The sequence below is a fragment of the Perca flavescens genome, chromosome 15 (assembly GCF_004354835.1).
Source record: "Perca flavescens isolate YP-PL-M2 chromosome 15, PFLA_1.0, whole genome shotgun sequence".
Taxonomy (NCBI): domain Eukaryota; kingdom Metazoa; phylum Chordata; class Actinopteri; order Perciformes; family Percidae; genus Perca; species Perca flavescens.
Window position 1 is genome coordinate 2,542,218 of NC_041345.1, and position 12,966 is coordinate 2,555,183.

At 43.5% G+C, this 12,966-nt stretch overlaps 1 protein-coding gene and 1 long non-coding RNA gene across 2 annotated transcripts in view; one reads left to right on the forward strand and one right to left on the reverse strand.

Moving 5' to 3' along the window:
• The window catches only part of LOC114569269 (microtubule-associated serine/threonine-protein kinase 1), a 90,749-nt gene that overhangs the window by 22,520 nt on the left and 55,263 nt on the right, over positions 1–12,966 (forward strand). The gene's annotated exons all lie outside the window — the stretch shown is intronic.
• LOC114570041 (uncharacterized) lies at positions 3,724–4,178 on the reverse strand. The gene is made up of 2 exons (XR_003694454.1): positions 4,066–4,178; positions 3,724–3,978 (listed from the first exon to the last, which is right to left on the reverse strand). It is a non-coding gene; the product is annotated as an uncharacterized LOC114570041 (long non-coding RNA).

The following is a 12,966-nucleotide window of genomic DNA, read 5'->3' on the forward strand; positions in this document are numbered from 1 at the left end:
ATTCAACCGGCTTCTGTTACTGCAGAGACTGTCGCTATATGGCACACCTGAGCCCACACACACACACGCAGGCAGACAGATGGAAATAACGTGGAAGTCTCACCCTCTTAAAATGCCAGCCGGACACACTCCTACAGCAGTGTTCAAACGTAAGAGGAATTGTTTTGAAAATGTGTCTCAAATGCAGACTGGGTTCAGATTATGTAGAGAGAGCTAAATGCTTTAAATGACGGAAAACTGAGGTAGTTGTTTTTGGAGCCATAAAGGAAAGATTAAAAAATAAAAGTCAGCGCTCAGGCAATGTTAAAAACAACAAACAACAAGCCAGAAATCTCAGTGTAGTCCTGTCAGAAATTTTGGCATAGTGATGGACTCCGACCTGAATTTCAACAGCCACATTAATTACAAAGTCAGCTTTTATTCTTGTATGTCATAGCTGTCTTACTCTATTTTATCTGTTTAACGGATGTTTTTAACTGCTCTTTAATGCTTTATTCAAAGCACTTTAAATTGTCTTGCTGCTGTTATATGCTATACCAAAAAAGCAGCTTTGCCTTGCCTGTGTATTGTGTAATTTTTAAGACACATTTCCTACTAGAAGCTTAAGAATTAGCAGTCACAGCTGGGAAAGCGAAAAAACGAATGTGCGAATAAGATAATGGAAGCGAAGGAGGTGGAAAAAGAGGGAGCTCGTGCGAGAGGTGAAAGGAGGAGAGGCTGAGATGGAGCGCAGGGCCCTGGGGTGATATTTGTGTCTGTTCTTCCATTAGGGACCAGCTCACTACGGTTACGTGAGCAACAAGACACACACAGACACACACACAGCCTACTAGCTTTGACTGGTTCTCTCTCGATTCTTCTCTATTTCTTTGGTCTCTCTCGTCACCTTCTTTCTGCTTTTCCTTCGCCGTTCTTTCATTCTTTCTTTCTATGTTTTGCCGGGCGTAACCATTCATTCAATCAGGGTGCGATTGGTGAAGAAAGCAGAGGGGGGGATGTTTCTTGATCATTCACAACAGAACAAAACATGCAAGAATTAAATCCCCCTTTCAATACCACCACGGATATAGAACCTGTCTGCCAGGCATGCACTGATTTATGTACTTCAATATTAAATGGAAAATAATCTCAAAATGAAATGGCACAACGTGGTGTCAACATAAAACACAACGCTTTCAAGCCGGAGAGCGGAGTTCACTTCGAGGTGAAAAAAAAATACTTTCACGCAGAAATCGCTCGTTCGTTCGTTCCTCTGGAATGTCTTAATCCAAACCCTGAACTTATCTGTCATCGCCACATGGCGCTCAGTTTTTCGAGCTAAACTCCACCACGGCCCCTGAAGGGAGCGTCATCTGGCGGTGCCTGTAGCTGGATCGCAGTCACCTGTTAGCGGCTAAACAACTGTCGCTGGTAGCCGGCGCCGAATCTCTGACAAAAGAGAGGTCCGATGACGATTAAACAAAAGATTTAATTAAACAGAATGATGAAAATGACATGACAAAACAATATTACACTGCAGCAGCGGACTGGAAAGATGCTTCCCCTTGTGGGGGTCACATTTTACGACCCAAAATCACATCACCTATATTCTTCTACACATGGGGTGCCATCTTTTCCCCACGTGTATTAGACCCATTTTCATTGGTCTGTCGTTGGCATGGCGACGTGTTGGGTGCATCTCATTGGCTTTCTTCATTGCCTCAGGTGAGAAGGACATACCTCTAAAGACGCTGATGCACTAAGCCGACAAACGGCCGTGGGACAGTCTGGCGAGGTCGGTGACTCGAGTCTGTTCGGCCTTCATTTTGGCCGATTTGACTTGTATAATTGGCGGGGTGGGCACTGCAAATGACCCATCTGATTGGTGGAGCGCTAACCAGGAAACGAGGAGCGGGATGAGTCTCCCAAAATCTGACGAAAATCTTTTAAATTGACCTTTGTCGATCTGAAATGAAGACCGATTCAGCAACTACATGGCCTATTTCTCTCTTAAAATGTTTTCAGAAACACGTTTCGGTGAATTATTTTAGTACAAGATGAGATCGTATTCTGAACGAGCCCCCATGACAGTCTGGCTTTGAATTTCCAGACTAACCAGACCCACGTGTCACTTTCGTCCAATCAGCTGCCAGTTTTCATTTTTGAAAAAATGTACAGATTAGCGCCGCCTGCTGCTATGGAGACGTATTACGTCTCGTCTCTTCGGTGTGTTCTGAGCAAGGGGGTAAGCTTCGCTTCAGAACTCGAACCTCCTATGGCGCCATTTTGATGCTAACAAGCCATCACGTCCCGTTAGCATCCCATTGACTCCCATTCATTTTGACGTCACTTTGACAGAGAATAACTTTACATCTGAAGCGTTTAAAGACTCTATTTGTCCGTTGTTTATTTCTAAAGAAACACGACAATGTATAAAAGGCTCCATTACCTTGTAGCTCACGTTATGGCTCCCGTAGCAGACGCTTTTATAAAAATAGGCTAACGATTGGGTCATAACCACGAGACTTACTGTCACACAGTAGAGGAATTACCGTATAGTACAGGAGAAGCTCACAGGCAGTTTGGACTTCCATTATCTGTTTAGGTTTAATTACTAATGTTAACTAGCATGTTAGTGATCAATAATTAGCCTGTGTCTATGTTATCTCCTTACATATACTGTACCTACGCTCTCCGTCTCTGTATGATTGGGAATGATTGAGATTTCTCTCGGCACAGCTACCAGAAGACTTCACACTTTCAGACACGTTGCTCACGTCACATCTACGTCTTCAAGCTCAGTTGGAGGCTGCTCAGTAACACTCAGCCAGCACCGGGAAAGAGACTTCTGATATCCTTCACTGGTCTCCGTCCAGAGACACGGGATCTGCTGGTCCAGTTTATATACAGTCTATGGTTCCGAGGCACTTTTTTGACCAACTCGGGGAGACTGATCAGCCCAACAGCCTTTTCTGCCGACGGTCGGCCGTTTGGTCAGTGTCGGACACAGATAATGACTATCACGTGAGGGTCAATCTCACAGAGACAAACATTTCTATTCTTCTAATCTAGTCCCAACACAGCAGGGGTGTGGAGACAGAAGGTTTCTTCCTGCTGTGTTAGCCAAAGGTTTCTTTCTATTATGTTAAACTGCCAGACATGACCTAATTATTTTTAGAAGCTTGGGAAAGTGTGAGGCAGTCAAATGTTGATTCGGTCTAATCATCAGTGATACAATTCTTTCCGCCCAGCTGCAGGGTACATAGAATCAGTGGTGTAGTCTACGTGACACGCAGCTATACGCAGTATACTCACTAAAGAAAGATCCAGGATTTCCATATACCCACTTAAAAATGCGCAATGACACGTAACAACATACTTTCCATTATATTTTTGACATATTTGGAATTATTATCTGTGTTTTTTCTTTCTTTGCATAGGCTAAATAAAGGTATTTCAGCCGTGAATTGGTGCATAAAAGTATCAAAATGCAGGAAATCAAGTGTTTGACACTTTAAATTTTCCTGGGGGAGCCCCCCCAAACATATACATATACAGTACAGTATACCCACTACAATACATTAGATTACACCACTGCATAGAATACATTTTAAACCTAAAGTACATTGCTATCAAACATCAGCATTGTTTTTAACTTTTTTTAAACTCAACAATGGCTGTGCTGAAGAAATTCTTAGTCAACTAACTGTTACGGTTAGGACAGAACGGACCCAAATGCAGAACTCAGCACAAATCACTTTATTAGGAAAAGTGGGAAAGTGAATGGGGAAGTGGGGAGGTGGATGCCAGAGAGGGGAGCACAGGCACGGGGGCTGGAACCGGGAACAGAGGCACGGGGAGACCGGGTCTGAGAACTCGACAGGGAAGTACTGGAGCGCGGAGAGGCGAGGGCTGAGGCAGGCTGGTGCAGGAAACCGTGAGGGGGAACTGGATGGAGGAGCCAGCTGACTGGAGGCAGAGTGACGAGGAAGGCAATGGCTGAAACAAAAAGACAGAAAACGGATTACAAAGATACAAGCAGAAGAACACTCAGGGGAATTTGCAGAAGCTTGAGACGCGTGTCACCAAGTAGGCAGGAGCAACGATCAAGCGAAGGTGGTGAGTCAATCCGGGGTTTATATACTGGGCTTGATTGGAGTTGATGGCCGGCAGGTGTGTATGGTGGGAAGAGCGGTAGTGAGGAGGCAAGCAGGTGTGCACAATCAGCTGGCTGGCACAGACAGGAAGGGAGGGGGGAACACAGAGAGAAACAGAGGCAACACAAACTGACAGCAAAACATGAGGAAAAGAAAAACAGGAACTCAAAGCCAGCCGGACTCCAACCACCACACTAACAGTCATTCAATTGTACCGACTAATCGATTAGTTGATTTAATCAACAGATCTGTAAATCTGAGTTTCTCCACAAAGAGTCATGCAAAAGCACCACTTTAATTCTTGTGTTTACCAGAGATGTGCTCGTACGTTTCTTGGAAATAAGTCATTCAGCATGAAAGAAGCATAAAACGATTAAAGAAATCTAAGTTGATTAAGACCAAAACGACAGATTTGTCGACTATTCGACTAAGAGGGAGCAGCCCTAAACTCAACACATCCCGGAGCTCTGTAGAGGCTAAATACAACCAGCAACTGTCCCTCGGATTTTATCGTATCTCGCATTATACTGTTCACGTTACAGCGCTTTACTTAGTTTAAAATACTTCTAGACCAGAAAGGGGGAAATCCCATGCATGGGGCGAGAATGAAAAGCTTGGGAAGTATGAATTGGTTGGATGCTAAAGGAAAGTGGGGAAGCACTTATTTATAGATGCAATAATTGCAGAGAAGACATATTTTGTGTGTGTGTGTGTGTGTGTGTGTGTGTGTGTGTGTGTGTGTGTGTGTGTGTGTGTGTGTGTCTCAGGTGCTTGGGCTCAGGTGCAGTGTGCAGTGTGTGTGAGTCACACAGTGTCCACGTCTTCTGCTAATAAACACTCCTCCTCTGTAACTAAATAAGCCATTACACTTCACGTAACCAATAATGTGCAAACCAAAAGGAGGTCAGTGTGAGGCCAAGCCATCTGAGTCAGACTGGAGAATCTTTTCTTCTAAGTGCTGCAGTTTTCCCCCGCAGGAGCGCTGGGTTGCTTATACTGTAGTAGGTGCTACATGCCCATATCATTAGCTTTCAGTTAAGGGCCTTGTCTTCCCGCTCCTCTTAGAGTTATGGGACTCTTATTCCGTTTGATCCTCCACCGTCTACGTCTTACAGGAAAATCACTTTTGAGGACACAGGCTTCTCAGCAGCACTACATTTACAGGTGCTTGACAGAGATTGCTACTGTCAGCTGCTGTGTTCCCCAGACTGAGACAGAAGATTTGAGCCTTTCAAATCCCGACTGAAATGCTGTCCGGGGATGTGCTGAGGAACCTGGGAAGGACTTAGACTGTAAGATAATGAACGTAGCATCAGTGACGTCACACACATAGACATTATCTCTGGACGGAGACCAGTGAAGGATATCAGAAGTCTCTTTCCCGGTGCTGGCTGAGTGTTACTGAGCAGCCTCCAACTGATCTTGAAGACGTAGATGTGACGTGAGCAACCTGTCTGAAAGTGTGAAGTCTTCTGGTAGCTGTGCCGAGAGAAATCTCAATCATTCCCAATCTCACAGAGACGGAGAGCGTAGGTATATGTAAGGAGATAACATAGACACAGGCTAATTACTGATCACTAACATGCTAGTTAACATTAGTAATTAAACTTAAACAGCTAATGGAAGTCCAAACTGCCTGTGAGCTTCTCCTGTACTATACGGTAATTCCTCTACTATGCGACAGTAAGTCTCGTGGTTATGACCCAATCGTTAGCCTATTTTTATAAAAGCGTCTGCTACGGAGCCATAACGTGAGCTACAAGGTAATGGAGCCTTTTATACATTGTCGTGTTTCTTTAGAAATAAACAACGGACAAATAGAGTCTTTAAACGCTTCAGATGTAAAGTTATTCTCTGTCAAAGTGACGTCAAAATGAATGGGATTCAATGGGATGCTAACGGGGGGTGATGGCTTGTTAGCATCAAAATGGCACCATAAGAGCTATGCTTGCCAGACGCTCGCTTACCCCCTTACCCCCCCGCTATGGCGCTGCACTAAGCTGAACGCTGAAGAGGGAAAATTGCTGATTTTCAACCCTTCTGAATAGAGTCATCGAGCGAAGATTTAGCGACAGGTAAACGCAGACTTCCAGGTAGTAGCGCCCTTTTATCTGCATGTACGGCAGAACAGAAAATCTGCAAACTTTCCCTTAAAGTGATGGTTCGGAGTAATTTCACCCTAGGGTCCTTTGTACCATGACCTCGAGCCAAACACCCCCCCAGAAGCTTTTTTCACCTGGGTCGAACATTGGGAGAGTTAGCGTAGAGTAGCGTTGTCAGCTGAATAGCTTAGCACAGGGGCTAATGGATCCGAAGTGTCTCTTAACATTACCCCACTAATAATGCCCGAAATGATACCAAACGTCTACAGTAGTACAAATAGGTTATGCATTCATAAAACAATGGATTGTAAAGTTTGTAGGTACACCAAAAGTTTATGTAAATAACACTTGCCTGCTGGCTTCTGCTCTCTGCTGTTGTTGTTGTTGCTGTAAGACGAGTGCTTAGGGACCGTCTACAAATTACTACACCAAAAAGAGATGCAATAAAAATATTTATTAATTTAACTTATTTTTTAAAGTAAGTGCTGTAGAATAACTAGAATATTTTTGTTGCATCTCTTTTCGGTGTTGTAATTTGTAGACAGCCCTAAGCACTCTTACTGCCCGGTAGTAACAGCAGCAGCAGCAACAGAGAGCACAAGCCAGCAGGCATGTGTTATTTACATACACTTCTGGTGTACGTACAAACTTTCCAATCCATCGTTTTATGAGTACATAACCTATTTGTACTACTGTAGACGTTTGGTATCATTTCGGGCATTATTACTGGGGTAATGTTAAGAGACAATTCGGATCCATTAGCCCCTGTGCTAAGCTATTCAGCTGATAACGCTACTCTACGCTAACTCTCCCAATGTTCGACCCAGGTGAAAAAAGCTTCTGGGGGGGTGTTTGGCTCGAGGTCATGGTGCAAAGGACCCTAGGGTGAAATTACTCTGAACCATCACTTTAAGTTACTAGCTAACACTAGCGGTAGTTAGCTAGCTTGTTTGGCGGAACGCTTAACAGGACATTTTTAGGTGACCAAAATCTTCCTTTGTTAACTTTGCTGATGTAAAAACACACAGTGAGAGAATACAAATTTAAGATGAAAACACGGACAACACCCAAAAACAAGTTGAGGTCTATTGTAATGTCCACAGTGTTAGCATGGTTAGCATCGCTAAGCCTCTGTCCTGATTGACAGGTCCTAAAGCATCCCCTGTTTTATCTTTTGTTTAAAAATAAACTTGAGACCATCAACTCATTATGAAAATGTTTACTGAGGTAATAAATCAAGAGAGAAGTAGGCTCATTTTCTCATAAACTTCTATAGAAACAGACTTATTTTGGTGAAAGGGTTTTAAAAGTGTGTTGGACTTATCTCCCTGCCATTGTGTTTTAGGCCAGGCAATGATTTTGACATTTAACACAATGCTTATTGCAGTCGATTGTAAATGTAATGAAGCAGAGGGCAGTGTTGTGCCTCAGGCCCTAAACCATAACCACTTTGGCTTCTGTCAAGGCCTTTTACTGCTAACAAAACATGCAAGAATTAAATCCCTCCTTGCAATACCACCATGTATATAGAGCCACTTGGCCCGGCACGTAAAACACTTAAATGGCCAATGGAAAACACAGCGCTTTCAAGCCAGAGAGCGGATTTCACTTCACGATGAAAACAAAATACTTTCACCCAGGAAACGCTCATTCGTTCCTCGGGAGTGTTTTAATCCAAACTATGATCTTGTTCCTAAACTTAATTAGTCATTTTAACTGTCCATGGAGCTCACTTTTTCTGACTAAACTCCACTACCATCCACGGTCCCTAAAAGGAACGTCATCTGGCGGTGCCTGTAGCCGGCTCACAGTCACCTGTTGGCGGCTAAACAACTGCTGCTGGTAGCTGGCGTCATGGAGCGCTGCAAATTTACGAATCCTACTATGGCCATGCCAAGACCCGCCCTACAAAGCAGCTCGATTGGTTGGGGTTAGGCACTGACCTCGAGTGGTTAAGGTTAGGATAGCTGATTGGTCAGGGGATAGGACATGTACAAATGGGGTTACGTTACCTTGCCTAAGCATGGACGCCTGGCCAATAAATGCTATCGAAGGGCGGGTATTAGCGTGGCCTTAGTAGGATTTGTAAATTTGCGTCTCGGAGCTGTAGCGGCTATCCACGCTGCATAGCAAGAAGCCGTCACGTGACCATGGCTCCCTCCTCTCCCATCCCCTCCAGGGTCGTAGACACCAAACAAAAATGTCCTCCAGTTTAAAGTGCTCCAGTCTTATCATGCTGCTATAAAACTTGACCACAGAGATACATACGCTAAAAGAAAAAAAAAAGCTGATGCACGCGTCATGAAAATGAAATCAAAAGCGCTGAATGTGTGCTATTAGTTTGATTCCTAATGCCTTTCTCCTCCTTTATTCTTCCCTGAAAAGTCCCTTTCATTTTTTCCTCCAACATCTTCCCTGATGTACTCACCGCTATCATTTCTAACTCCCACTGATTCAATGCTCTCCTCACGCTGCGGAGGTAAACACTTCCCTGACTCCTCACCAGCAGAGCCCTCGTCCCTCTCCACCTCTTCTCTCTGAAGTGCTCTTGCTTCACGCCTCACTTTCTCTTATCTGTCTCTGTGTTTGCAACAATCCCCTCCTCCTCTCTGCCTCAGATCTACTTTTTCTTTGACTTTGTGCATCATGGCTACATCTGTGAGGTTTCATGTGAATGGGCGGTTTTGGTTGGATTAATGTTAACGGTGCCCCTGCTGTTACAGTAAGTAGAGGGAGGAGTGTGAACATGCAGACGATGAAGGCGCCTGTTTGTCTGGCTTTGTTAGAGCCGCACTCCTGATGGGCTTTATAGCTGCAATGTTACCTTAGATACTGTAACCTAGTAACCTTATGACATTTAAAATGACAGCATAAAAATAAGAAAAAAGCACAAATATGTAAACCTTACAACTACCAAATATAGATACAATTATTAAAGCTTAAATTGTGTTTTAATGTAACATTGCTAGAGGCATATGTTACACTCAAAGTGAACAAAAATATTCCCCCGTGTTAATGCCTTCTGTTGTGTGTGTGTGTGTGTGTGTGTGTGTGTGTGTGTGTGTGTGTGTGTGTGTGTGTGTGTGTGTTCCAGTATACTTTTTGGGTCCGGACTAGTCTGACGTGGTCATACTCAGATTAACTTCCCGACCTCGAATGTTGTGGGCGGGGCTAAATTCGGCTGGCATCCAGGCTAGGTCCGGACAGCTTTGTGGGGCCAAATGCTGGACCCGACAACTTTAAAGGACTGTTTGAGGGTTAGGACTTGGATGTAGGATTAGGGATAGAATTAGGTTATGGTTAGGGTGAGGGTAAGGGTTAAGGTTAGGCATTTAGTTGTGATGGTTAAGGTTAGGGTAAGGAAACTGAGCGGCTGCATGTCAATAACTGAGATTGAAACAGACAAAGAACAAGAATGAACATAAGAGAAAATAAAAGAAGAGACTGGGATTTGCCTGAACAATGCACAGTGTCACACAAACGTACTGTACATGCACGGGTCGAAACCTACTGTATGTTGTTGCAGAAGCAACAAGACCCTAAATTTGGCTTACGTGTGTGCGTGTGTCTGTGTAACAATGGAAAGAAACTGGGTCATGTTTACCTTGCGCCTGTATGTGTGATGAGCACCAATGAGAGCGCATTTAACCTGCATCTCTAATCCTTGTTTTTTCCTCTCTCTTTTTTTCCAACTGAATTTGCAGTCACCCCGTTCCCCTAAACATTTACCTTCCCTCATCTCGCTTTCATGTCTCGATTGCACCAGCTAACACCCCTATATCTCTCTGCACATCTCCTCCCTCGTCCTCCAGCATCCCTCGGCAACAGCACGTACAATCCTGAATTACTGAGTGCGGTGGAGTGCATCTCTCCCTCCCCTTTCCTCTCCCCTCCATCCCCTCTCCTTGATCTCGAATGACCATTGAACAAGAAACACCCGCCGGGCATCGCTCTGAAATTTGGACTCTGCATCCGCAGCAGCATACTTGCTGGATGCATAAAGTAAATACACGCCAGTTGAGCCCAGCCTACATGTTCTTACATAGCAGGGAAAGTGACAGCGCTACAGGAGAAATTCAAGGCCAAGCGCTGTGTGTATGTGAGTGTTTACAGCCAGCCTCCATTGATTTCCTGCAGCACTGAGAATCCATTAAACAGCCCTGCTACTCCGTTTCACTTTGTTTTCGCATCTCTCTGTCTCTGTGAAGCAGGGGCAGGCAACCTGCGGCTCCGGAGCCGCTGTGGCTCCCTTGTGGCTTTGACAATAAGTTATATGTAACTGAATAATGGTTAATTTTGTTAACATTTCATGTATTATTTTTGTAGGCCTAGCGCTTTCACAGCTGTAGTTCGGTTCATTTGGTCCGGACCAAGGGCAAAAAAACTATACATTGTAGCATTTTGGTTCCTTTTCAAACCACATTGTTTGCCCTGGTCCCAATCAGTGGAGGAGTCGGTGAAAAGAACCAAAATGCAGCAACGCAAGTCGTGTGAGAACATTCACACGTCATTGGCCAGATGTGTCTGAATGTATTTGCATAGACTAACCCAGAGCGTTTTTTTGATGGATCGACCGATACTGGTTCTTCAAGGCCGATGCCTATACGGATCATTAGTAGTTAATGAAAACGATAACCGATATTTGGAACCGATATGCATTTACAGTGAAAATGAAAATCTTTCAGTCAAAATTAAGATTTTGGAAAGTTACAAACTCTGTTTAAATGTTTTAAGCAATTATTTAATAAATTAGAAACTTTCACCATAATACCCAGTAAGAGATAGTCAGATAGTGTTGTGGGCGGGACATTAAAGGGGAATTCCGGCCGATTTTTACCTGAATCTTGATCGCTAGATGTCACAGAGTACTGTCGATAGGAGAAAAAACGAGCAAAATCGGTGCTAGCAAACTGGAGTTGCTGCAGCTACGTCCAGAGCTCCCAGTTAGCTAACATGCCAGTTGTGGGTGCCTTTGTGCCTCTTAACAGACAAAAAAATGCAATTAAAATTGGACCGATGGAAAAAGAGGTAGGTGACCGTACAAACTTTGAATTTAAACAGTTTCTTCACGATGTCTTGAGTTGAAAACGCATCTTGTTGTCACGTAAGGGCCCTGTTCATTTTGTGTCTGTTAAGAGGCACAAAGGCACTCTTTAGAATGATGTCCCCACAACTGGCATTTTAGCTAACTGGGAGCTCTGGCCATTAGCCGCAGCAACTCCAGTTTGCTAGCACCGATTCTAGCCAATCTAGCAATCAAGATTCCGGTTAAAGTCGGCCAAAGTTCTCCTTTAAGTCAGACTCAGTGGTGAATGAAACCGAAGCAGAGGGACAGACACAGAGCTGGAGCCGAGCCAAAGTAGACCACTTTTTAATTTGTTAACTTTATCGGTTATCAGGCTAAATAAAACGCTGATACAGATAATCTGCAAACTGCCAAAAAATGGCTCAATAATCAGGCAGGGACAATAATCGGTCGATCCCGAGTTTTTTTTCTGCTATCCCAAAATGTATCTGTTGTGTAGCCAGTCTTTACTGCACAGCGGTGTGACGATAGCTTTGAGTTTGAATTCATTCACAATACCACTTCAAACATTACAATAATACAGTTGGGGTACAAGATCAATTGGGTAGAGTGAATGGGTCCCCCAAGGAAGCTAGAAAAGCTTATAGGTGGGGGACCACGATTCATGAAAGGGTAGTGGTAATATGAGTAAATGCACGCAAAGAGCGCACCAGTACATACATAACATTACATGCACATACAATCACACAACCCACACTGGTCCAACAGAGGAGCACCTTCTCTAAGAGGCTCCGACAGCTGCGATGTCGCACGGAACGCTACAGGAAATCATTCCTACCACAGGCAATTCAACTTTTTAACACTTCATCACGGAGTGTGAGATAAGAATCATATACATCACAACTGCACTGAATGCAGCGAATACATCCTATCATTATTAGGGAAACAGTTGTACATTTTTGTTCCCCAACTTGCACATTAAGTTTATCTATATCTATTGAAACAGTTGTACATTTTATTTCCAAATTGTATATATTTTAAATATTGCTCTTGTAGTATTCAATTATTAATTTGTGTATATTGTTTCCTATTATTTAATGTATACTATGTATGTGAGCTGTGTGTCTGATATTTTGCTGCTGCAACACAGTTATTTCCCATTTTTTTGGGATCAATACAAAAATCTATCTATCTATCTATCTATCTATCTATCTATCTATCTATCATACACATACATCCCAGTAGTCCATGAGAGAACAGTTTTATATTAGATATAGGTTAATAGGACATGATTTTTTAGTTGTCTTTTGAAGTTGGAGATAGAGGGCAACATCTTGAGGCAATCATCAATCCTGTTCCAGATCTGCGGCCCCCTACAGACAACACTGGTGCGCACATGTCGGCGACATTTTCCTGATATAAGTGGTTTTATTCTCGTTTGGTATGTATGCTGGGGGCTGGAGATGGGAACAAGACTACTCAGGTCTGGAAATGAAAGACCTATATTATAAGGCTCAAATATGTTTTTGTGGCTCCAGACAGATTGTTTAAAGGTTGCTTACTCCTGAAGTAATGAAAGTCAGTGACGCTCTGTTAGATCTTACACACTGAGACGCACACATGCACTTATTGATGTGACTGGGATGAGCTTGGGGGCAGGGAATGTGTTACACGGAGATCATTGCAGCTTCAGACAAAAAGA